The 26768-nt window shown below is 42.4% G+C and overlaps 1 protein-coding gene across 1 annotated transcript in view; it reads right to left on the reverse strand.

Annotated features, from left to right (window-relative positions):
- The window catches only part of ccnd2a (cyclin D2, a), a 161859-nt gene that overhangs the window by 93475 nt on the left and 41616 nt on the right, over positions 1–26768 (reverse strand). The window contains exon 2 of the mRNA XM_076885537.1: positions 4519–4721. The gene's annotated coding sequence lies outside the window, so the exon portion shown is untranslated. The remainder of the gene's footprint in view (positions 1–4518; positions 4722–26768) is intronic.

Consider the following 26768-nt stretch of genomic DNA (forward strand, 5'->3'; position numbering starts at 1 on the left):
TTTCCACTTGACTGACTGGGCGTTTGTGGAGAGTGCAGGGTTTTCCTCATATTCCAAAACGTGCTTCGTCTCTTCACTATTACTGTCGCCCGGCATAATTTGCAGATGATATTTTTCTGCTTAACACCCGACTGCTTAAACCCAAACCAGGTGCATGTGACCGACGTCGCGCCGGTCTTCTTTATGAGCACCTCCTCCTCCCCACGTGTAAGCTCCATGCTTGCAGCCACTGCGATGCTTTTGACCAAAACAGGCGCAGCTTGATGACATCATCAACATGCACTATCGCGGTACAGCAGTATTCGGTCTTTAAGTCTGACCTTATTAGCCATCTCTGGGCCCAAACTCCGCTGCAGGTCCCAAAGTCAAACAAACACCAGCATCACTGAGAGTTAAAAAAATGTCTAAATTCTTTCACCTGTAATAAAATGATCAGCGTTGCTGCTTTACCAGGTGTAACAATTAAGTTTAACATCCAGGCATCCATGAAAACACAATTTATGAAATTTAATGGAGTTAGAAGTTAGCAGGAAGTTAGCTCGCTAGCTTCCACCTAAACATGATATAGCATGTTCTGACTGAGAGATTTCTGAGAAAATTCAAACGTACAGCTCTGCTATCACTTCCAACATAAATGAAGACAGAAAACTAAACAGCAGTGACGTTTGTAGGGTTACTGAAGTTGGGCTAGCTGGTATATAATGATGTGCTACGTGATCGCTAGCTACATAGCTATGTTAGCATAATATAAACAAGCTAACTTTTTTTCCACTGATAAAAGTTAACGTGAAGGTTCCTGATGGTTAGAGACAAATGTAATCGCATGGCAGGATGCTGTAAACGGACCAAACAGTAGCCTTAATAAATGCAGAGTAGTTTGGACGTGGAAGCAAAATTTATCACGTCATCACTTAAAGACCGGATAGTCAAAATCTCTACTGTTGGCCAAATTCATATTGTTTCTGAATCTGAAGTTGAATAAAATTACACTATTAAAAAGAAAAATGAGCTAACCCGGTATTACTGCAGTAGGAAGTTACTTTCCGTTACCTTCCCAGCACACGGGCACAGTTAGCCCCAGCACTTCATAAACCGGTGGGGACCTGAGATGTGTACAAGTTTCCAGAACATTACAGTCAGCTGTAAAGTGTTCATATCTGCACATATTGTGTTGGTAACTGATGTTTTTCAAAAAAAAAAAAAAAAAAAAAAAAAAGCTCCTGCACCGGCTGGGAATCGAAACCAGGCTTCCTGTGTGGCAGGTGAGAAATCCACTGAAACAACCAATGTCTTGAAGAAGGGTATCGTGACACCTGCTCCTGCACCTAAGGTATAACTGGTTTGAGGTTTGAAGACCTATAATTTGATATTTAACGTAAGTGATGCCAAGCAATTTTGTGGCTCAGAAAATGCTACCATGACTATCTAAAATAAGGTCAAGCCATCTAAGGTTCAGCATTCTCCCCTGTAGGCCTCAACTATAGTGTACCCCTTTAAGCACACACACACACACACACACACACACACACACACACACACAAAGTCAGTGTAAGTAATAGTATTGCATTACTGTGAGAAGGCAGAGTGTAATAAACTGGATTTTCAGCTGCATCAAAGTCGGCTTAGTTGTCAGAGGGTGACACACTGGTATTGAAGATTTGTTTTTTGGTATCAATGGATGAACTAAAGGCACTCAAAAGCACAAAAATCATGTAAATTAATACACCTGCACTACAGTGTTAGGTGGACTTTCATTCCCGTAGCTGCTTCATTTCTTTAATATTTTACAGAAGGAGTTGTTTGCATGGCATCCCAGAGACTGTTTATTTCACAGTGAGGAGCTGAAATGTTGGTTAATTTGGTTTCCTGTCAACAGTTCCCACAGTCTAAACAGGAGGTCTCAATTTCAGTGGTCACCAAATAGTTCAGCGACATAAATATGGACGACTTAACTACAGATCTTGTGCCAGAATGTTTTTCCTCCACTCCACAACTTTGAGTGATCTGAGTGATAAATGTCTTTAAACAAAAGGCTCCCAATATCCAATATATATAAGGACTAGTTTAACAGGCACATGGGTCAATACATGAGTGGGCAGGGCTGGACTGGGACAAAATAATCAGCCCGGGCATTTTGACCAGTGACCGGCCCTCCGTGGTATTAAAGCCATAAAGCCTTTATAATAAACTTAAACCTCACTATCCTCACGATTCTGCTATTCTAAACAGTACTTAGCAAAAATACAAAACAACCTAATTTATAATTACATATACCTCACTAATAGGATTGCCAACTCCCAGCAAGATGCTTAACTGATAAAACCGATTTTAACTTAATGCACGTATAAAACAAATGCACAGAAATCTATTATTTTTCTCCAGTAATTAAATTCATTCAACATCTTTCTTCAGCAGAATCGCAGCCTGCACAGATGGTACCTTAACAAAGGAAAGAATACTATAACTTACTAGGATATATACTAGACTTAATATTTACTGAATACAATAATGGATTTCTATACATTTTACATCAGATGAAAACTTTGGTTGTAAGATTCAGATAATTATTTATTCAAAGTGAGACATTTTAAATGAGAATAAGAAAGTATTTCTTTGTGCCCCCCTCTCCCTGTTAATGCCCTACATGCCCCCCTGGCAACACTTTGCTAGACCCGCCCCTGCACAGTTACCAGCTGTCAGCTACTTAGAAAAGGATCCTGGTGTTATTTGTCTCTCAGAAACAGTTCATAACTTCAACTCATCCATGTCACCTAAAGGTAAACCTGTTTCTCCATCACAGCTCTGATGGTTCAGTAAGGACATCTCCTGGTTTCATCTTCATGTTTCCCTCTCACCAGATATCCAAACCGACATCATGACCAGCAGCTTTACAGCTGTGGCTCCAGCAAACATCAGCTGATACTAGAAATTAATATTAAATAAATTCTAACAACAGCTGATCAAGCTTAAACGTGCTGCTGTTGTTTAGCGCGACATCCGCTGGTTTCCTTTTTCCGGCGCAGAGAGAAAAGCCGATCAGCTGATCATTGATCAGTTTCATGATTGAATTAGCAACTTTCTAGCTGAAGTAGTGCGGGACAAACCGTGTTCCTTTTCACCTCAACTTTAAAGTCCGACCTCCTCGGCTGTAATTGGTCCAGCCCAGAGTCGATCATGACCAACTGCCCAATCCACCACCTTTCTTTTATACCGTTGAAAAAAAGAAAAGAAATAAAACCCCATCGGTCCATAAAAACGAAAAATCACGAGCGGCCCTCCAGGCAAATGCCCGGTACGCCCAATGGCCAGTCCAGCCCTGTGAATGCGGCACAGAAAGGGATTAGCAAGAATACCAGAGGTGCAAAACACCAGCTGCACCAGTGTACCAGTGAGCCAGGACTGCAGGACTAGGTGCACCGCCTGGATTGATTACAAGAAGGACTATGACTCAATCCTGGAATGCCTAGACCTATACAGGATCAACAGGACCCTAAGAGCCTTCATCAGGAACTCAATGGGGATGTGGCGGACAAAACTAAAGGCCAACTTCAAGCCCATAGCATAAGTCACCATCAAGAGCCTTACTGCCCATCTACATGTGGATGTCTATATTTTGCTAAGGTGAAATCTGACTAGGGATGGGTATCGTTTAGGTTTTATCCGATACCAAACCGATACTTTCGAAATGGTGCCAGTGCTTAAACAATGGAAAAACACAAACTTTGTCCAAAAACCTCTCATGTTTAACTGTTTTCCACTTTTTCTTTGGTCATTTTAGCCTTTTTGTCCAGGGTGAAGGGAGTATCTGCCATCAAACAAGAAGACAGCAGCATGTAGCTACGACGGTGTTTGCTAGTTCACCTTACATGCATTAATGTAATAACGTGGTTAGCCTACTCAACGTAAATTACACACGAACAACATTAAGCTACTCACGCAGAGAAGAACGGCTGCTGCTGCATCATCATCCTCATCATTCCTGCTACACTGGCAGGGCTAGGGGCCAGGACTCTCCTCTACCCGCAGTAGATGTGCTCGGTGTGAGGTCTCGCAGCAAGCTATCAAATACGGTGCATTTCTCGGCTTTTAAAAAAAACGCTATGCGTCGCCAGGTGTTTCATCGGATTTGAGGTGTTACCTCCTTTGACAGTATCACAGTATCAGCTTAAAGCACTTGTTGCTGCTGAGTTTGCATCTTTTGCTGTGAAGTGCAGCCAGACTTTTGACTGCTTCGCCTTGGACCTTTTTAATCTGTAGCTCTGCTCTAAAAGATCGTACGTACCTGGACCCGCCTACTGTCCTCGGAAACGTAAAATGATTGGCTAGAATCTAAAGTGTATCACAGCTCAGGAAAATAAAGCACCGAAATGTGCGCTGCTTTTCGGTCTGGTTACTACGGTTTATGTCAGAACTGGTGCTATCATGGCACCGGATACCGGTACCCATCCCTAAATCTGACACCAGAATCTCTTTCACACCTATTTTGACTTAAATACTTAAAGAAAGAAAAAGACTTACATTAAAACTTGGACAGCTTCGAGTGGGGTGGAGATCTCCATGTGTAATTTCAGCCGAGTATCTGTCACTCAGGGATCCCATAAAGAGCCTGATCCAGGCTTTGGTCTTAATTCTTGCCTTGCTGGCCTTTCTGGTGCTGCTTCTCTCTGGTTTGCGTGACATTATTCTTCTTACCTTCATAGATTTTTGAATTGTGTTTGCGTCTGTGGTAAAAGAAAAAAATGCAGAGGTCAAACTTAGAATTTTGGTTTAAAAACATATTTTTATTCCTCATACACTGAAATATTATTATTCTTATTTTACATCTGGTCATTCTTGTGTGAGCCTTTTTCTCTTGGTCCTGTTGGGGACTTCTGATGCCCACGGTGATCTGATGCCCCCCCGACATTATTGGCAATGGCACAATCAAGCTGCCAATTATTATCTACCTCACTGCCCTTGCTAGCAAGCTGACAGAATGGGCAGCATTTGTCTGGCTGGACCTTCCAGTGCCTGCCTGGCTGGCTAGGCTGGATCAGCGAGTGCATCCTGATCCCTGCTTACCAAATATTAGAAAACAATTCTTCCATAATAAAAGTGTCATTTGTAAGGTTAGAAAGTCAGGTAACACTAAACTTAAAATAACATGATTTCATTAAAGAACTAAGCCAGTCAATGAGCAGTTCTCTTATCACAGTCACAGACGGAGATCTACACAGTGTGGCAGATGTGTGTTTGCAGGAAACCCCAGTCTAACTGACAACGTCTGTGGTGTGTCTCATCCTGAGATCTTCTCAAATGTGGTCGTCTCCAACTCTTACTCCACCTCCCCTCTAATTACTGACGGCTGTTTACCCACCAGAATTCCTCTTATTTAACACAGTTTATACTGATTAACATTCAGGAATCAAGTTGCTACTTCCTTTAATGCGCTACAGATGCTTTCAACAGTATCTGACAGTGACGTCGTACATCTTTAAGACTCGACGAAAAGTGGCAGCTGAGTCACCGACCTGTGTCCAAGAGCCAAAAAGACTTCACTGACCACATGCAACCAAAAATGAGACGGCAGCTTAGCGGTAATGCGGTATGGAGGATAGCGGTATGGGAAATATCACAGAGAGAACAATAAAATGTAGAATAATAACAGATAAGGTCTGTGACACAGATGCTAAGACTATTTTAGACAGACACCCTTCTCGTCAGTCTGAAATTGCAGAGCTGAGGAACGTTCTCTTGATGTAAACATCACTGGAACCAGAGGATCAAAGACTCATGACGACTCACGGACATATGTTATAGCCTACAGATGGTACAAACCAATGTTTTGGTGTGGTCGTGACTCTATACAATAATTCATATTTTTAGTGGTTGTCTAACGTCTAATTATGCAAGTTGTTTTCCGTTGTCTGCCATATGACCTCGCGTCGTTAGCTTCGTCCACCAGTGCTTAACAGTTCTGGGCAAACTGTTAAAAACTAAAGAATGGACCTTAAAAGACTCGTCCACTAAAATCCCTTAAACAATTTAAGTTAAAAAATAACATGCTAGCTGCACAGCAAACCTCCAAATGAATCTGTGAAGCATGTTTCGAGCTGCTTCTGGTGGCCTAGCCCTGACCCTTGACCCCTGCTCATCTCAGTGAGATATATATGCAGATAAGTTGTGGAAAGAGAGTCAAAGGAGCCGTATCCAGTAAACGTACAGAATCAGTACGCACATACTGTATCCAATCTGAAGATGAATTCTGGGCAATTTTGCTTACAGGGAAAAGTAAATCAGGATCAAAGTATTCTTTAAAGTTCTCTCTGCTTGAAACAAGCTGTGCACATGTACTTGGCTCTGGAACAACATCAACAACGACACTGCTTTGCAAGACAAAAGAGAGAGCAGCGATTAGCATGTGCAAGCTACAAAACATTAGAATATCCTCACTTGAATGATTAAACTCTCTCCTCCCCATGGTGCTGATGGGAGGGGAGCTGGGTCCTGTTAGCTGAAAGCAGGTGCTTCAGTGTCAGTCCAAAAGCCGAGCCTACGTTTCTTAGCCATTAGCCACATTTAGCTTTCATTGCATGTCAAACATAAAACTGCTGAGTAAAACTATCTGTGAATTAATGAGGCCCGAGTCAGGGAGCTAAATGTGGATGAACAAGTTGAAGACATCATATTTCTATAATTTTAGAGATACAAAAAATTCACAGGTTTGAAAAATTGTTCACACTGTCTCCTAAAGTGACAGATTTTATTGCAAGCACTGCCGTCTTCAGCTGAAGTAAGATACTACCTACATCGGCGGTCCCCAACCCTGGGCCATGGACCGGTATCAGTCCGTGAGTCGTTTGGTACCCGACCGCGAGAGTTGAGGCTCGGGTGTGAAATTTCTGGTTTTCAGGGTTTTTATCGTTAACTCAGTTTCCTGGGGTCTTTTTCCTGTGTTGCAGCTGTGCGTCTTATTTTGAAAGAAATGTTCACGTGTTACCATAGCAACCAGAGAGCATTATGGGGCAGAGAGGAGGATGCTACTCTCAATGTTGTTTACAGACATGCTGGTAAAGCCGTGCGTCTTATTAGTGGAGCTAACGTGGCTGTAATGAAGGAATTTAATTTAAGACGGCACTACGAGACAAAACGTCAGGATAAGCTGAAAAACCTAAACGCAGAAACTACAGGAAGTAGAAGAGCTAAAGAAGAATCTGACATTTCAGCAGACGTTTGTCACCAGAGCAAAATCACAAAGTGAAGCTGTTGTGAAAGCAAGTTTTATTGTAACAGAGGAGCCAAATGAGCCCGGTACCGCTCTGAAGAGCTGCAGGATGAAGCTGTGCGACGGCTTGTGTCCAGACAAAACGCAGATTTTGGCAAATGTGAGCCTGAGCAGAAATACGATTGCTGATCGGGTTTGTGAGACGGCCACTGATTTAAGAACACAGTTGTGTGAAAGAAGCAAAAACTTTATTGCATACTCGGCTGTGGATGAAAGTACAGACCTGATGGACACTGCACAGCTGGCCATCTTCGTCCGTGGAGAGGAAATACTGAACATTAAATCGATGCACGGGACAACAACAGGAAAAGACATTTTTTAAAACGTATGTCAAAGTGTAACGACATGAAACTGCCCTGGGACAAACTTGTTGGACTTACAACAGATGGAGCGCCGGTGCTGTGCGGTGAAAAAAGCGGACTAGTCCGCAGGATGCGAGTAAAGATGCAGGAGAACTGTACCGGTGAGTTAACAGCACATCACTGCATCACACACCAGGAAAGGATGTGTGGTAAAGTCCTAAAAAAGGAGCATGTAATGATCACCGTGACGCAGACCGTAAATTTGATCTGAGCAAAAGTTTAAATCACCGTCAGTTTCAGTCTTTTATGTGGGAAATAGATTCAGAGTTTGCCGACATTCCTTCATGCAGAGCTCCGCTGGCTAAGTTGGGGAAAAGTTCTCAACAGAGTTTTTGAGCTCATGTATGATGCCAAGTTAAAGTTTATTTTTTTAAGTTGTCTGTTTTTATTCATATTTATGTTTAAAATACATGTTTTAGTGTGTTCAATAAATGTTTATCTTGTTTGGCCCGAGACCTAAAGTGTGCCTTGAGTTTTGGCCCCCAGTGCGATTGAGTTTGACACCCCTGGTCTATTTGGCCGTCTCCTTCAAAGTCACACTACAGGCAGGTGAACCACTCCGCTCTGCCTCTAGAAAGTTATTCGATAAAAATGAACCTCATCCAGAGACTTCAGCAGGCCCTGCTTTAACACAGCTACATTTCATTACCCTAACACTTCTTTAGTACACTTGATTCATTGATCAGCCAATGAGGTGTCCACCACCATCATATGACACATTCGCACTCTCAGTTGTTCTCATTTTTTGAGATTTATGACAATGACAACAATGACAACACAACATAAACCAGAAAACATGCTGAAAATATGACTACAAAAACATTCTACAGTTCATGAAGATGCAACAACCTTTGATAAACGTCTCCATGTAGAACTTTTAACAGCGGAAACATCAAAGCTTGGATCGGTGCCACGTTCTCCAAGTCCGAGTGACCACTTGTCTCAGCTTGGATGTGATCCTAGAAGTTTTTGACATCGATGTCAAAGAGACAGACAGTCTCATTCAGACAAACTGGTTCCTTCCTGGCTCAGCTCTCTTGTTCTCACAAAATCCAACACATTCATAACCAAACAGTGGTCAACAACACAAGAGGATCAAAGACGTAGAAAGTCTGCGATTCAGAAGGAGTGCCAAAGGGTTTTCCATGATACTCAACACTAAATGACAACAAGTCAGTAATGCTGGGAAATATCATTCACGACTTTAAGCTCTTCCATGATGCAACTCGATATCCTGTACAGATAAAATGCTGCTGTTGCAACAGCAGTGCTAAAGAAAGATCGCACTAAGTCAGCTTACATGCACAACAAAATGTTATTCGTTTATTAGTATTTAATCGTGTTTAACACACTCAGAGCTAAAAATTAAAAACTACAAAAACTTTGACCACAAAGTCACAGAATCGAACATTTGACAAACTCACTTTAGAACCACCCAATATTTGTTTGCTAAACAATTTATAGAATATTGTTCACAATCATCTTTATAACAATAATTTCTGTACGACACACTTCCCCCCCCAAAAAAATCTAAATTTTATAAAGACCTTAAAATTAAGACAGAGCAAGAAAAGCACGGACAAGGCTGGACTGGTAATCTGGTATACCGGGTATTTAGCCAGCAGGCCGACGCACTTTTGGGCCAACGGACCGGCCCGAAGGGTCGCTGCTCACCGGCGATTAAAGCAGGACAGCAGCCCATTCGTTCCTTTTCATCCATCACTGGATTGCCCAATCACATCTCTTCATTTCTCTTCAGGTGTCAGTCTGTCATCAGCTAGCCCACAAAGTGCTGCAGCACGGTTACTAACTGATGCACGCAAGTCAGACCACATATCTCCCGTACCAGCATCCTTACACTGGCTGTCAGTTAGTTTTCAATTTGATTTAAGATTTTATTTCTCGTTTTTAGGGCGTCGCACGGGTTAGCACCCTCATACCTTTCTGATCTTTTGAATTGGTACACTCCTGCAAGATCGCTGAGGTCTGCGGATCAAAGCTGTCCCGAGGTCCAGATTAAAGCCCAGAGGAGACCGGGCCTTTGCTGTGACTGCTCCTAAACTGTGGAACAAACTGCCCCGTCACATCAGGACCTCCCCAACATTAGACCCATCTGAAATGCCACTTTTATTCCTTGGCTTTTAAATCAGAATGAGTTTGTACTACTTCTTCTTATTTTATGCTTCTTTTTAAAAATTTGATCATGTGCGTCTATGTTTTATCTCTTTTGATAATCTTAAAATTACAGCACTTTGGTCACCAGTTGCTGTTTTAAATGTGCTATATAAATAAATCTGACTTTGACTTTAACTGGCCGGGCCCTCTCCTACCTTCGCTGAGCGCTCGCACCGCTTGTAGAAAACGTTAAGTGTGGCAGAAGTGGGGAAAAGGTGGAGCTGAGAAGCGGAGAGAAAAACAATAAAAAGAAACTAAAAATAGATGCAGCAAAATGGGTCAAATTAACCGACACGTTAGCTGCTGGACTGCCGCACCGTTAACAGTAGTACCAACAACAGCCAGCAAACAGGCTTCGCAGGCACAGGAGGTGCTGCTGCTGCTACACCAGCCGTGGAGAGGTGAGGAAAGTCATGACATGACAGTAAGAAAACAGATGGTGGGGCATAATTATCAAAGGAGAGAATCAGAGATTCAGGTAAAATTTGACCATGAGCCACCGCTAATGCTAACAGCTAAAGTGTAGCTATGAACTATCGTCACAGCTGTGCAAAAAGAAAGAACCCAACAGTAACTGTACCAACCTGATTAAGCCCTGTTTCAATATCTATAATCAAACAAAATGAAATATGTACATTTATTTACTTTTGTTATCTGCCTGGTCCAAAAATACTGGGGCCTATTTTCTGTCCCAGTCTAGCGCTGAGCACAGATGTAACTCATAACATTAACAACTCGACCCCATTAAGTGTCCCATTACGCTGGCCTAATGAGTGCCTTGGAACAGGCTCAGCCAAATGGAATGAAGTCATTAATGTTATTAATTACACCTGTGCTTTCTATTTTCCTGTAGACCTCTAACATCAGCCTCTGATCCCGTCGGTATTTTAAAGCATCCCATAACAAATCCGAGGTTTGTTTCAAGATGACAAAGGTTCAGATTTGTTCAGTATCCAAAGAAATCCCTATTAGTTACACATTAACAGCACAGTTTGAGGGTCCGGTACCTCGCAGAAGCTACTTCACTGTGTGTGTGTGTGTGTGTGTGTGTGTGTGTGTGTGTGTGTGTGTGTGTTTTTAATTTTTATTGTGTGTAATACTATTACACACAATACTATACTATTACACATATACTAAAACTATTGATAATAACTATTCTGGTTCTGCAAATACTAAAGTGGCTCCCTCCTAAAATCCAATTGTTACTATGTTGATTTATTTCTTTCCTGCTCACTCACATGTACATATGTTTTCGTACTCTTGTCTGTCTTTGTCTCAGTTTTTCCTGGACACACACGCTCTATTATCTGTCACTCCAAGTCTTCTTTCTGCCGCTCACTGGCTCCTGGGAACATGTTGAATATTCATAACTGTCCTCCGATGAGCATGCTAAATGGGTGTCAGAATGATTTGGCCACATGACAGAAGTGGATTGTCTTTGATAAGCCCCGACTTGAGCCAGAACAAGGCGGCGAGGAGTAAAAGAGCGACAGGGAGAAAAGAGACATTGACCCCAGAAGTTTTTTTGGGGTTTTTTGGTTCTTTGTTGAACTGATCAGAACTTGGGTGTAGAAATGTTGAAGTAAGGGCTGGGCGGCAACGGAGGGGTCAGTAGGAGGGCGGACCCCTGTGGTGGCCCTGGGGGTGAAAGTCATTGTCACCAGGCTTTAATGGGTCCCAAAATTCCTCAACTGACCAAAACCTGTGAACGACTGAGAAACGAAAGACATTTGTGATTCAAATAAGTCCTGTGGGAGCTTCGCTGTGAGGTCTGGAGTTGGAAAAGGATCTCAGAGGAAACAAACGCGCTCCCATCCCAGCACGGAGAAGCTAACCTGGTATTCTTTTTTGCTACAATTTCACATTTTAATATTTTTACATCACAAAACTGTGGGATTTAGCTCGGTTTACTCTGACTGATGAACAAGAGCAGCGTGCACTTGGGAAATAAACCATTCCACTCGTTTGGCCACATGGCGGGGGTTAACATTCAGAGCACAAGGTTAAAGAAAAGCACAGAAACATTGGATTTAACATTATGAGAATACAGTTTATTTACGTTTTTTGACTAATTAACATTTGACCCTCTCTTTGTAGTAACAAAGTAAAAGTCTCCCTTTCCTTGTATATGTAATAAGTACACAGCAAACAGAGATTTCTTGATTCATCCGTTTGGAACAGTAGAACTTCACTCATCCCGTCAGACTACGCAGCACTGGACCACGCTCGGCACAAACACGTATGACTTCACACATATAGGAATTCTGCATTCCATGTAAAGCAGTCTAATCTGAGTTTATGGGCTGAGTTGCTATGACGCTCATTTAGTGGGAGCACGGAGGGCTGGGATTACAGGCATAGTTTCCCCTGTCAACCAAACATTTGGCTTCGCACTAAACCTTGATGGCAGAGAAAGACCACCAACCACTTGCAAACTAAAGCCCGTCATAATCTGCTGCAGGTAACCAAAATATATAAAACATCCATTCACGCTTACGCGCAGCACAAAATCACAAACTTCCCTGTTAATCTTCAGTAAATCTGCCCCTGATTTAGCTTTATCTGTCTTTTGTTAGCAGGGCTGGGGTTGTAGAATGACAGGGGGTCACAAGGGTAAGACTTCTTTTCCAACATCTGCTTAAAGAGAGGCGAGCAAGGGTGGGGAGCAATGCAGGACAAGGGGCCTCCACCTCCTCAGCTCTTGAGCACACCACCCCAACCCCCAACTCTGATATTTTTGGAAGTCTTTTTTCCTTTATTTTGCCTTTTTTCCTCTTTTCCTTTCCTCTAAAACCCAAATAAAGTGTGTGATGGATGAGTGAGCAGGAGCAACACCTCCCCCATCAATCTACAGGCTTTAGGGAGGAGGGGAAGGCTGTCCCTTTGCAGGCCTCCGGAGCACCCAGCAGCATGCCCCCCATGTCTGTCTTGCACACAGACACTGGATACAAACATGCAGGAGCTTTATTACATAGTGGCCATACATACATAGCACCTACGAACACTCGCAGATGCAAATGCAGATGCAGATGCAAGTTCAAAGCCTTTGCACTTTGCACACATACAGTGCAGAAATGCAATGACACATAAAAGCAACATTCTGAAACCTCAAGCCTTATCACAAATACCCATCCATTACAAGTTAACAACCCCTTTAAAGCCCCAGCGACAGCAGATAATGCAAAATCTTCCCAACCGATGCACGAAGGAGAACATTTAATGTAAGGAGAGTGAGCAAGAAAAGAGTGTGGTGAAAGGAGACACCAAATGGTCCTAGTTAGTGGCTGCAGAGCGCAGAGATCTCAACAACAAAGTCTCCCTGAGAGCACCACCAGTGCAATGATGAATTCCAAGAGAATGTCGTCACCAGGAGCCGGGGAAAGGCAGGGAAGTGGTTTAAGAAGAAAAAAGAAAACCTTGGTTTCAGCCCAAGGTTTGTATGTCTGTCTGTGGAGTTGCAATATGCATTAAACGTACTGTATACTGTGTAAATATGCATGCGTGTACATCCAGAGGCTGGTCGGCAGACTTTCAGACGGGTCGATCGTATGTAACAAGATCACCGCTGTGCTCAAACACAGGAACCATTATATCATCATCCTGATAACAATACAAAGAATTTTCATGTAAAAACAAACAAAAACAAGAATGCTGGCACAAAATGTATGTCGCGAATATTTCAATTTTCCAACTCTTTACACACTCGTTATTCGGCTGGTAGGATCAGGAGCTCCAGCATTCTGCCCGAAGACGCGACGCTCGCTCAGACTTTCACTGAGTCAGATCAGACAAAATAAAGCTGCGACGACTTCTCAGATGTACCAGTGAACTGTGCCTTTGTCATCTGTCCACAAATCAGATCAACTACGAGCAAAAGTGAAGAAGAAAGATGAGGCTGCCTGCCTACTGCTGTTGAAGAGGTGGTGGAAGTACAGTGATTAGACAGTGCAATGACACCTGAATGCACAACTACGACTTGCTGATGTCTGTGAAGGTTCTCAGTCATCCAGGTCATCGTAGTTTAAGGAGCTTGGAAAGAAAAGCGTCTGGACTTCTTTAAGTTGCTCGAAGACGTTTCACCTCTGATCCGAGAAGCTTCTTCAGTTCTCGGGTCAAATGGGACATCTGGGACTCTCCACCATTTGCATATGTGGATCTGGAGCTTGAGAGCTCTACCCAATCGTAAACAGATGAGTCACGATGGATATAAATGTGCACACAAACACAGAAGCATGCACACACATGTTCACTTTATATGGTGGTATGTGTGTGCAAGGTTTATTTGCAGCCCCCAAACTTATCACGGGCCAAACCAAAGTCAGCAGACTTCAGGCTGCTTGATGTGGGGACGAAAATCCAGTGTTGTTGTCATTTTTGCTCGTGGGTCGGGCGAGGGCTTCCGGTATTTTCATGCCACAATCGAGTGAGCGGTTTCCCAATCTGTGTTGGGATACAAAACGAACCACCACACGATGAGAAGTTTTAGAAGTGCCAAGACTTTGAGTTTTTCTTTCCCAAACATGTAAATTTGCTGCATTTAATTATCTGCTGAAGTGACAGCATTGTGTCATTCAGACATAAGTCACTGTTTAGTGTTACGGTTTCATTCCAATGTTCCAACAAAAGTAAGCAGGAGAAGGTACGTGCATGATGTTGCATGGACAGAAAACTGGTTGCACTTGCGGAAATGACCACTGTTGGCACACGCAGCACAAAGCGTGTTGTGCACTGCTGCAGTGCGTGATGCCTGCTCCTGCGTTTCAGGTGAAGGCTTAGAGAGAGAGCTCTCTCTTTCTGCACTAGGAAAAGTCAAAAGCCATCACTTATGCACGCTGCGACATCAAATATTAAAATCTAGATGTTTTGGCTATTTTGGACAATCTTCACCTTTTAGTGAGATGAGCAAACTGAACAAGAGGTGCAAATTAGTGATGTGCACGTGAACACGTTCATCGCTGCGTTGAGTAGTACATAAAGTTTGCTAGTTCCCGCCTGGTAACTTTTAGAGAAAATGAACATCCTTTTCATTCATACACAAAGCAAACACATTAGATGCTGTCAGAGGAAGCCAAGAATAGCCACAGTAGAACTAAAAATACGAGTTATCACTGGCACACACTGAGTCAGTGAGAGGTAGGAGAGAGATGGAGAGATAGAAGTGGAGAAACAGTGAGAGAGATCGCTTAAGCAACAGCTGTGAACATTTTCCGTTTGAAGTGAAACATTCCTGCGTGCTCGTGGCCCTGCACACTCCAGCGGGCTTCCTCTCAGCTCCATGTGGTATTTGTCCCCAGCTAAGATCCAGGGAGTGGGAGAAAGAGCTGCAAACTTTCCCAAGGATACCATCCAGCCACATGCCACTCTTGTCCTCTGTCTCAGAACAGCCTTCCTCCTCTCCAGCTCTCCTCCTACACTCCCGACCTCTCTTTACCGCCACCTCACCGTGACCTGCGGCTCATCAGTCGACCATCTTTAGCTGTAACTGCCAAGTTTGAGCCCTTTCTTATCATAAAGTGAAAAAGGTTTCGCCTAAAGCTTAGCGGTGTAGAGTCTACTTGGACGTGCCGTGACCGCAGCTGGACGTTCATGAACAGGAGATCTTATTGATTAAACTTTGTCTGCATCTTCTGTTGTGACACAATTTCAAGATCTATAATTCGTGCTAACGTCACTGGTTAAAGGTCATGGTGTCATCGAGATGTTACATGTGATTGATTTGGAATTTTTATACCATTAAATCTCTTTTTTTTTGGCCTGTGAAGTGAAATGTATTTTTATTTTTATTTCTATTATTTTTGTTGTAACTGAAGAAACTGAAGCGTTTTGAAGTGAGATTGTCGTTTTGTTTGGAGGAAAGTTTGCGCTTCAGGGTCACCGCAGTTGTGACTTGGCGTGCGCTGCCTCAAATGGAGGAAACATTTCTTCCCACAAGAAGAACTGGATGTTATAACTTCCTCTAGTTTCTACCATTTGGAATTTTCCAGTTATTTTTGTTGTTGTTACTTTCAAAATAGTTCACTATAAGTGAACATGTAAATTTGAGTGTTGCAGGGAGATCCTTTTTCATCTGGTCACAGCGTTTCATCAACTTTAATTTCACGTTTCTCACAGTAGTATGACTTTGTAGCATAAACTGAAATAGCATTTAAAGATCTTCCTTCTCTCACACTGTCTGAACACCTTGTTCATCCAGTTAGCTAAAGAAGCTCAGCGGAGGTACATTTTTAGTGCTGTTTGTCTGTTTTGCAGAAGTATGCAAATGTACCATGGCCAAAATTTATGAAGCATGCTGGAGAGGTGGAGTGCAAAACCCATTACATTTTTCTGTGATTCCCGACTGCAACACGGGGCACTGGCTGAGTTACTAAATGTTACACAGCCTCGTGCATAATTCCTTCAAGGAACTGTCTGCTGTTGGGTCTCCCTCTGCTGACCCCTCTGCTGACCCCTCTGCTGCATTTTTCAGACCTCTTCACCTCCATGTCTCATGACAACTGTAACTGCTGTATGTGTGTGTCTGTGTGTCGCCCCCGAATTGTGTCTGTGCTTGTGTGTCCTCAGCATCTTGGGTCTCCAGTTGTGAGAGTAACACGACACTTTCGCCCCAGCCCGTTGCCACAGATGGTAAGAGCACAACAGCTAAGCAACAAGAGGGAAGCACGGAGGAAGTGTTGTTATCACCAGCTGGCTCAGCGGCTCAGCCAGAGCAGTCAGTAAGACGAGAGCAGTGACAGGAACGCGTGGGTGAACACTGTATGTAGCCTATATAGAGGCCCCTGAAGTGTAAGAGGACAAGTGTTAGGAGCGTGCACGTGTATACGCACTGTGCTGCTAGACACAGTACATGTATCCACAGCTGCATATATGTGCACATGTTGGTATGAGTATGCACAGCCTTTAATGCTGCTCAGTGCGGTGGCCCATACATGATGTACTTGCAGCCCTATGACCTTCATCTTGTTTGCGCAGCCTTCTGGGACGATGACAAGCTTGTGTGTTTGTTGCTGTGCTGTTTTTATCCCAGCAATTAAAACGGTTACAGCGATTTATTAACCACCGATAAGCTGCCTGCATGGAAGTATCAATTAAAAAAAAGTTTTACTTTGTGGCTTTTTAAGCCGACTGGGTCATCGGTCTTCATTTCATACACTACAGTCATCATTTCTGATTTGGTTGTGTTATTTGGATGCTTTACATTGACGCCTGCTCGAGTCGACGCCTTTCCTTGTCTCTGAGGGATTTAGACCTAAAGAAGTAAGGGCTTCTGACAGTTGGGAGGATGCAGCTATGAGACCCCGAGTACCCGTAAAACTAAAACAAGAACACATTTCCTGTAACATACATTGATTCCCCTCCCCATTTTTGTGTGTGTGTGCGGTAAATGTCTTGTGTGGCCTTGTGGTGGTGTTACAGAGTTCACACACTCACTCGTCTGCCTGGGAAACTTCTCTAACACGCTTCATAACCTTATAAAAATTACTTATTGTCGAATATGTTCAAAGGTCTGTTTACAGTTTAGGGGTAGTTGGGACAACGCAAAGATATGGCAACGCATCATTTTCCAAGCACACTTTTTCCAAGCAGGCCCTTCTCTTTCCACATAAATCTTTCCATATTTACATCTCCATTTATAAAAAAAAAAAAAGTCCAAGGCCAACATTCCCTTGCTCTCATCATGTCATCCCACCCTTTCCTAAAAGCAGTTATTGTTAGCATGTGGCATCATTATATTGTTATATCCTAAAAACAAAAAGGGATTGCCCGTTTGAGGGGAGGCGGTTGGGCGGGAGCAAAAACCTGACATCATCTCTGCCTCGTCTCTTTTAATAGTTTTTTGATGTTCAAATTCAGCCGCACCTCTGTCACACTACATCTTTAAGAGACGAGCGCTCCTGTTAAGGAAGGCACTGTTACATAACGGACCCCCCACCTCACACCCCTGCCCCTTCCTGTGCACATGTTTTAGAGTGTGACTGCCATGAGCTCAACGCTGAGCGGGGGGACAGAGGACCCTCTGAATGATCAGAGCTGGTAGGGGGGAAGATAGAGAGCAGGAGCATGCACCCCCACCCCCCAGCCGTTCCCTGTTTGCGGACAATAGGACTGTTCAAAATAGTACCTTGCTTTTTCCAGGCTTCCTGTCTGTGTCCCAGCTTTACAATATTCCTTATCAAAAGGGGAATGCTAAATTAAACTGGGATGAAAAATTGGGGGTGGGGATGGGATATAAGATTGAGATCTTATATCCCATCCCCACCCCCAACACTTGCAGGCGAGGAAAGGATGGTTCAGTGCAGCTTTAAAGACGGCGAGATGCAGTTGACGATAGATGCAGAGGTATCGCACCCTGCAGTCAAGCAAGAGTGTGAACAGGACAGGTTACTGTACCAACACTAGCTTCCTGTGCAACTCACGACTGGCTACGATGCACATGCAACACAGAGCGATGGATCTCTACTTAATCCTGCAGCTGGCATGCAAACCTTTTGAGATTAGTCGACTCTGACCAAATTAGACCACAGACAACAGTGCCTCACGTTGCAGGAACAACAATGGACACACATGCTGTCAAAAACAGGCTGTACATACCCACAGAAAACACAAATGAAAGCCTAAAATAGGCTTAGAGAGCGAAAATCCCCTAAAACCTTGTCTTGAGGTGGGTAAACAAAGTAAAAGGAAGTTCTGTAAGAGTCATCATCATATACTACTTGAGAAGCATTTGCATTCTCTGAATATTTGTTGATTGATGGGTTAAAAACAACAAAAAGGTCATTTGGGAGTGCGCGCTTACTTGAGATCTTGTAAAAAGGCTGATGTACAATTTGGGGGAATATCACTGATTAGATGTTTAAAAGCTAAATTTAATTTCACATTTTTGTGAATCAGATTTTCTTTTGTAATGAAAACTATAAGAACGAAAGTGTTCTGTGGACGTCCGGAGAAACAGTAATTTGTTACCATTAGCAGTATAGCTCGCTGGCGTTCCGCCACAGACTTAATTACAGTTGCAGAGAAACATCTGCTCATTGGCCAGTTTGACGGCCTGACATCTGTCACATTCACGCAACGCAACACTAAGAGGCACTGTTCATTACAGTTAAACTCCATCAGCATCGCATCTACAATCAAATCAAATCAAAACAAAACCATGGTCGGGAAACAAAAGTAAAACAAATTTTGCAAACATCATGTAAAAAGAGCTCCAGACCACATGAAGGACAGAGAGTAATACGACGTTGCTCGCCAGATTTCTGAGAAAAGCAACCCGTCTTTCTTTCTCTTTCAAGCTCTCTGAGGCTCGCCGTGCTGCTGCAGTATGAAGACAGACCCTATCCTCCCCGAGGGTTCTGCTCGGTGCAAACCCAAGAAAGAGTTTTCTCTGCATTGTGTAGAAGACGTGTTGTGAAAGGTTTTGGCTCTGACTGCCTGGCAGCACAGGGGGTGCCTGTGTGAGGGCCTCATTCATGGCTGTAGAAATATGATGTGGTGAGTAGATGCATATGGGGCTGTACATCTCTCCCCTTTCTTTCTGAAGTGCATTCAAACCACGTCGTCCCACTGAGAGCTTCATTATACTGCCCAGGGGAACGCAAAGTCATCGTGGGTCTGTGGACTCATTGGCTTCTTTCTGTCTTTCTAATACAAATTACAGCAACTTAACAGGAAGGGTACCTCGTTGATCCTAGACGAGCGCCAGGACCGAGTGCCACACGTCCTGTCATCACAGATAAATGTCCCCTGCTGCTAATCTCGACTTTATTTTCTGAATGAAAAGGTCAAACGTATCGATATATTTCCTCAGCTCCATTGTTAGAGATGTGGAAGCATGCTTGCCTGCAGCTAAAATGATAATGAACTTTATATGAGTGTGCACAACAGCTCAGCTCTTTGTGCAACGCGAACAATGCGATTGTACACGTGAGCTTCAGACATCGATAAAACCCCATCTGAAAATGGGGCAATCCACAAAACCAAAATGTTTCAAGAACAAAACACAAGTGCCGATCACCAGTACGTATACTTGTCTCCTATTCAAAACAAGTAGCACATACCAGCGACAGTTGGATAGAATGTGGCCCCATACAATTAACAACAATTGGCTGCAGTCCCTTAAGGATTTTCTCAGACAGAAGTGCTTACAGTATCAATACTGTCCCTCCCTGGCCTGCAGTGCTGTGGTATCATATCTGGCCTCTTTGTGCGTGAGGGGATTTCCAGCCACTGAAACGGTGAGCCGGTTGGGAATGGGCATTTGTCCTCTGGGCGACGTTTCTTTAACTGTGGGAACGGTTCGCTCCGTGTAGGCTTGAATTCACGGTGATAAATGCGTCACGTGCATTGAAGTGACATCAGGCCCTTGTGGTGTCCGTCTGAAATGTCAGATTTATCTTCAAAAGTAGGATTCGGAACTGGATTAAGGCCCCCGGTGTCTGTCTCTGCTTTGACTGATTAAAGGCTATTAGCTCAGTGGCTCGAGCTCGAGTTCGGAGTGATATTATCTTGGAAAAAGCATTTAATAAACACTTTGAGAAATAGTATGAAAGCATTTCATCTATGGCTGTAGAATAAAGTAATTAGTATAGCAATGTTTTGCACACGTCCAGACTGATAAATGCCCTGTTACAGAATAACAACCATAGTTTTTTAATCCACAAATTACTGCAGTTTCCACCCAAAGCTATCTAACCACACGCAGACACACGTACCAAAGAGGAAGCACTAACATCAGCTTTATTAAGAATACGGCAATCGGAGATTCCTCACATTCTCACACGAGAAACAATTTACTACTCGAATCAAAGGACGGCCACCAGTGGACAAGAGACACAAGAAACTGTTTCTCCAATCAGTGTTAGTTAAAAAAACAACATACAAATACATAAAACGTACACATTCTTAATGTTAAAATACGCACCTAAACTAACTTACAGCACAAACTTCAACCTAACAGCCAGCGATACATTTCTAATTTAATGCAATAAAGTAGAAAGAAAAGAGAAAATGGCTACAGCTCTCATCTCCTTCATGTGTTTCGCAGGAAAAAAACTGGAACTGAAGTTGGGCGCTCTCTCTACCAGGAAAGGTAAACGTGATCACAGAAAACAGAAAACTGATTAAACTATATTAATATGGCTCATTTTGTACATTTCTATACAATATAATACAACTTCATACAATTTAAACAATCTTAATATTGTATATTCTGTGCATATTACCACTGTGACTGTTTCAGCCACTTGCAGTACACCCACACATAAGCTACATAAGCACTTGCTTTACTTTATTATTTTCTACGCTCAGATTTAAGTCTATTCTTTATTTTACTTAGGGCTTTATTTACTTGTGTGAAGGGAAGCTGCAAAGTAAGAATCTCACTGCTCTGCGTAACCACTTGTGTTTTGCAGTGTATATGACAATAAACGTCTTGAATCTTGAATTATTAATGTTCCAGTTGGAAATCTGCAAATTCTTTGTGTTCACTTGTATCATGTAGTTATATTACAATAATGAATAATCCAACAATTAAATCAAAGAATTGAATTAAAGGATGCAGGATTAAATCACGAGTGATATAAACTTAAGCCCATAAAAGATTTTACCAGTCAGAGCGTCACATGTAACGGCTGACAAACCTGATTCTCCAAATTACAATAAACTGTTGTCTGACAAAGAGTGTGCATGTGACCACAGATAGTGGTGCTTTTGTACAAGCAGATGCATAAACTTGTGTCTTAGTGACTAAATGACCAGGAAAAAAAGTTCAGTAATGGTCAGTCTGGTCAGTAATGAGCAGACAGAAGGTTAATCAGATCTAATGCAGAAAACCCCAGCTGCACAGAAACCATTCTTCTCTTAACAGACTTGTAGTTGCACAGATAGACAGACAGATGCGGCTTACAAAACAACTCTGGAAGAGGAATGTCAGCCATTTGGCATGTACAGTACAACAGATGAATGGCTTTTGTTGAGCGGTTTCACCGGTCTTAGCTGACAGAGGGCTAAAGTCAGTGCTCCCCAGCCCAGCAGACAGACGGCACAAAGACAGGCCAGTGTAGTTCATCCACAGTTTTTCTCTGGGGGCCTTTTCACAGCTAATCCACCAGGCCCGAGAGGAGCAGCAGGACAGGTCAGTAATGCTGCTCCACCTCTGTGGACGCCCTAGTCTTTGGCAGCATTATTGAGGCAGATAAAGGAGCTAGAGGCTGCCTTCTGTCTCTGAAGTTATTCTTGTCCAACTGATCCTGTTCCCTGACATTGGACTCTTAGAAGCAAGACTGGCAGCTCAGTCTGATAGCCAGGTAAGCCCAGTAGGGCCTGCTGTCACTATACTCTACCCTGGTCGGCCTGTCGCGAGATTAAAAACGCCTCCTTAAATACCTTCATCATCTGCGATACGTAACCATTTCTTTCTTTGTCTGAGTTCCTCACCCGACTTTAGGATGATGAACATTTATTCATTATTAATGAAACAAACTTGCAATACACGCCTCTGACTTCAAAGGACTCTCAATGTGTTACATTCCATATGGTCCCTACCTCTGCGGTGGCAGTGCTTTCTCACAAAACTTAAACCCTGTTTTCTTTTTTGAATGAGAGAACTCTATTGTTGCTGAAATTGTCCATCCAAACCATAGCAACTTCCCCAAATCGGTATGCTGCAGGAATTTCTGGCTCCGCTGCCAACTCTAGCTACCTGGTAAAGGGGATTAGGGCTGCTTTATCCTTTAGTCAAGAATGCGGAATGGCTGAACTTCTGACCAAGTCAGACAGTCTTGACATTCAAAGCACGGGTTCCAGGGTGATGCCCTCAACCTCTGTCGTCCTTCTCTCAACTTAAAATCCCATCAGGATAATTTAGTGTTGAGAGGACTGAACAAACTACTGATGCTATAACCCAATATGACTAATTGATATTGACGTAGCCCATAAACAGTAGAAATTTCAGTTTGGTCATGTCTACAAAATAAATAAACAAATGAGTGGTTTTAAATACAAATAAGATAAATGCATACAATATTGGGTTGGTTCATTCACTTCTGTGAGCATGGAGCACTAGCTGCAGCCGGTTGAAGCGATAGTGATAGATAAGATAGCCGCTATTAGTCTCAGAGATGGGAAATTCACATTGTTACAGCAGCAAAACAGGAACAAATAAACATATACAGCATAAATAAGATGCAGAAGAAGACTGTGACCAACTTTATAAAAGCAGATGCTTTGGCATTTTGCAGGTTTGAGGAAATACATCACCGATGACCTTAAAGAGTCAACAGTTGCTGCGCATCAATCTAGGAAGGTTTCTAAGGCATTTCCAAACAATCTGAAGTCCATCTTTCTTCAATAAAAAGATAATTCACAAGTGGAAGAACTCAAGACAGTTGCCAATCCTCCCAGGAGTGTCCATAACAAAGCTCAGAGATAGCGCAGAAAACCCAGGAGCTAAGTGTTAAAGTTTATGACAGTGCAAAGACGGAGACTAAACAAGTGTGGTTTGCAAGAAGAAAGCCTCTTCTCTCTTAAAAATAAATCAATAAAAAATGGCAGTATAGCTTCAGTTTGCAAAGCTGGATCTGAGCACAGACTTCTGGAATCACGTCCGTTGGACAGATGGGAATAGCGTGGAGATGTTTGGTCATAACGTTCAGCATATAGCAGGGAGGGAGCAATGATTTCTCTTTGTTCTGAGCACCTCGTAGTCCGAGTTGACCATGAGCTCCTTTGTGTACCAAAGTATTCCAGAGTCAAATGTGAGACCATCTGTCCCACAGCTTGGTCAACTTTGGGTCATGCAACAGGACAATGACCCACCAGCAAATTTACAACACAAAGGATGGGAAAAAAGGTGCTGGAATACACAGTCAAAGTCCACATCTTGTAAACTTTGATGAAGTGAAGCAAATTTAGATATAACAAAGTTAGAACTTCGTGACCCTGCAACCTCTTTCCTCTGTCGCTAAAACATTAAAATCCTCTGTTAAGAGAACAAATTTATATTGAGCTGTCTACATCGTATCATGTGGGATTTAGGGTGCTAATCTGTGACGAAATCTGTGTGATCCTTTACAAAAACCTCCGTCAACAGAAAACTGTTTGCTAACATTTAATATAGGTCTTAAAATATCCGATATGGTTCGTGAATAAAGCAGCTTTTCTCATACTGTATTTATTATAAATATATCGTTTTTCTACTGTCACAGAGGGGAAAATGATTTCTTAAGTAAGCAAAGGCAATCTTACTGTTACCCAAGCATGAAGTTTGCTATGTTGAAAATGAGGAACAGAGAAACTTGCAAAAACCAAGGAATTTAAACTCAGGGTGCACAATAACACGACGTCTCAGTTTAGCATCCGCTGAATTTCCTGCACTGCAGTTCTTGTGCTAAAGGACGGAGAGAGTAGAGACTGGAAACCAGACAGAGGCAAAAAATGTTACACACACCTATAGGTGTGGATGGGAAACTGCCTCAGGCGATGAGGTGTGACCTTTTCCACAATCTCAGCAGTGAAACTGTGTGCTGTGATCATCAACAGCAATGAAGTTTAATAAAGGGAAGCGTCATCAGTTATTGTCTGACATCACCAGAGATGGGCAGTAACGCGTTACTGTAATCTGATTACTTTTTTCAAGTAACGAGTAAAGTAAGGGATTACTATTGCAAAAACAGTAATTAGATTACCGTTACTTTCCCGTAGGAACGCTGCGTTACTGCGTTACTAAAACCGGGATTTTTTTGCGAGAATGTCTCACGACAGTGACGTAAGCGAGTGCGACGTTCGTGACAACAGCTGTGTGCAGATCAACAATGGATCACATATCAAGTGCGGGAGAGAGTATGAGCGTGCAGCGTTTAAAGCAGCGGTCCCCAACCCCCGGGCCTCGGACCGGTACTGGTCCGTGAGTCGTTTGGTACCGGGCCGCGAGAGTTGAGGCTCAGGTGTGAAATGTATAGTTTTCAGGGTTTTTATCGGTTTTCAGCGTTATTTTGTTATCGTTTTTATCGTTTACTCGCTTTTCCTGGGTCTTTTCACGTGTGTTATGAATAAATCTTCTTTTTTCGGTACCGGTAATAGTTTTATTTTGTTGTATTTGTTGTAAAATATTGTCGGGCATAAACCGGTCCGTGGCGCAAAAAAGGTTGGGGACCGCTGGTTTAAAGCGTGGAAGTACTGACCTTACTTTAAGCCTGCTTTACAGGTGAAAATAGAGCAAAAGGACCGCTAGTCTTTGATGTTATTTATTTTCTGCTGTGTTTTACTTGCATCTATTTGAAAGACTGAGTGTAAACACACACACACACACAAAAAAGTTAAACAAATTTCTTCCAGTCAGAGAATGTTGCAGATAATTTAATTTTTGCTTGATGCATAAATTTAAAAGAATAAAACTAATAAAACAAGTTTTAAAAAGAGACTTTTCCATTTGATCACATTTTGTATGATGGATTATGCAGAAAAAGTAGAATTGGGCTGAAAGATCTATCGCTTTATCACCTATTCAGGCTGTAAATCATGTTTTTAAAAAGTAACTAAGTAATTAATTACTTTTGAAAATAAGTAATCAGTAAAGTAACGGGATTACTTTTTTGGGGAAGTAATCAGTAATTAGTTACTGATTACTTTTTTCAAGTAACTTGACCAACACTGGACATCAAACTGCATTCCTTTCTCCCGTCTGCCTGTTTGTCTTTTAAATCGGTGTATAAATAAGTAACAAGTGAAACAAAATAACCACAATAGGGACACACAGGTGGACAAAAGTGAGCTGTGGCGTGGGAAATGAAAAGACGTCACAAACAGTTTGTCATTAATAATTAGTGAGCATGTGCTATTCCCATCATCTCTGTATGGAAGCCCATTTCCGCCACAAAAAAAAAAAAAAGTATCCATAACTCGAACTTTTGACTTATTTTCTCAAAATTTTGAGTTAATAACTCGAAGTTTCGCATTAGCGCTGCCAATCAGTAATCTACGTAAAGCTGAAGCCCTCAGCTGCAAATGCTACAGCTAAGCTACCAGTATTACGGTCGTGAATGCACAAATTGCTGATTATTTTCAGCGTGGCTTCACAAATGATGAAATCCCTGTGTTATTAGCTGAATCACATGGCGTTGCTATCAGCAAACGTACTCTCGAAAGTGCCAATTTGTTGCGATCCGGTTTTGAGTGCACACTCGCCTGCGCCATATCCTTCCGGGTAACAAGAAAATGACGTCATTTACGTAGATTACTGATTGGCAGAGCGAACTCGAAATTTTGAGTTATTAACTCAAAATTTTGAGAAAATAACTTGAAACTTCGAGTTATGGATATGTTTGGGTTTTTTTGTGGCAGAAATAGGCTTCCATATATCTGTGCATTAACCTGAAGAAAAAAAAAAAAAAAAAAGGTGGGCAGTGTGCAGTAATCAGTCAAACGAGGTTCACCGTGTCCTTCCTTCTCTTCAGGTTCAAACACTGAGATAACAACTTAACAAAGAGAAACTAAAAGTAAAAAGAAGAGGAGAGACACATGTTTTATGCATGTATTTGATTCAGATGCTTTGACAAAATATATAATAAAACTTTTAACATCAGGGGCAGCTGGTGCAGTCCAGGGCCCAGAAGGAAGGAAGGGCACAGTCGACCTCAATATCAAATATCTTCTGAATATCTTCTTCTTTATTACGCTGCATGCAAGTCATTGCTGCATTAAATTAAATTTGGACAGACTGTAGTTCCACTGAATCTTTAAGTCATGGTTCTTGTGAACCACATATATTATGTGAAATATATTACTCATACTTCCTGACCTTGCTCTCTGTCACTTGTGGAAAATGCACGTAAACCTTTTGCCATCATCTATGGAACAAAATGTTTTTTAGCAAGTGTCATACAGAGTAATGCATCAGTGCACTACACGGCTGTGACTCTGAGCAGTGGCGTGAGGACCGAGAGATAAAGTGATACGTCGAAGTTCGAGACGAG

This window comes from Maylandia zebra, linkage group LG7 (assembly GCF_041146795.1).
Source record: "Maylandia zebra isolate NMK-2024a linkage group LG7, Mzebra_GT3a, whole genome shotgun sequence".
NCBI lineage: Eukaryota > Metazoa > Chordata > Actinopteri > Cichliformes > Cichlidae > Maylandia > Maylandia zebra.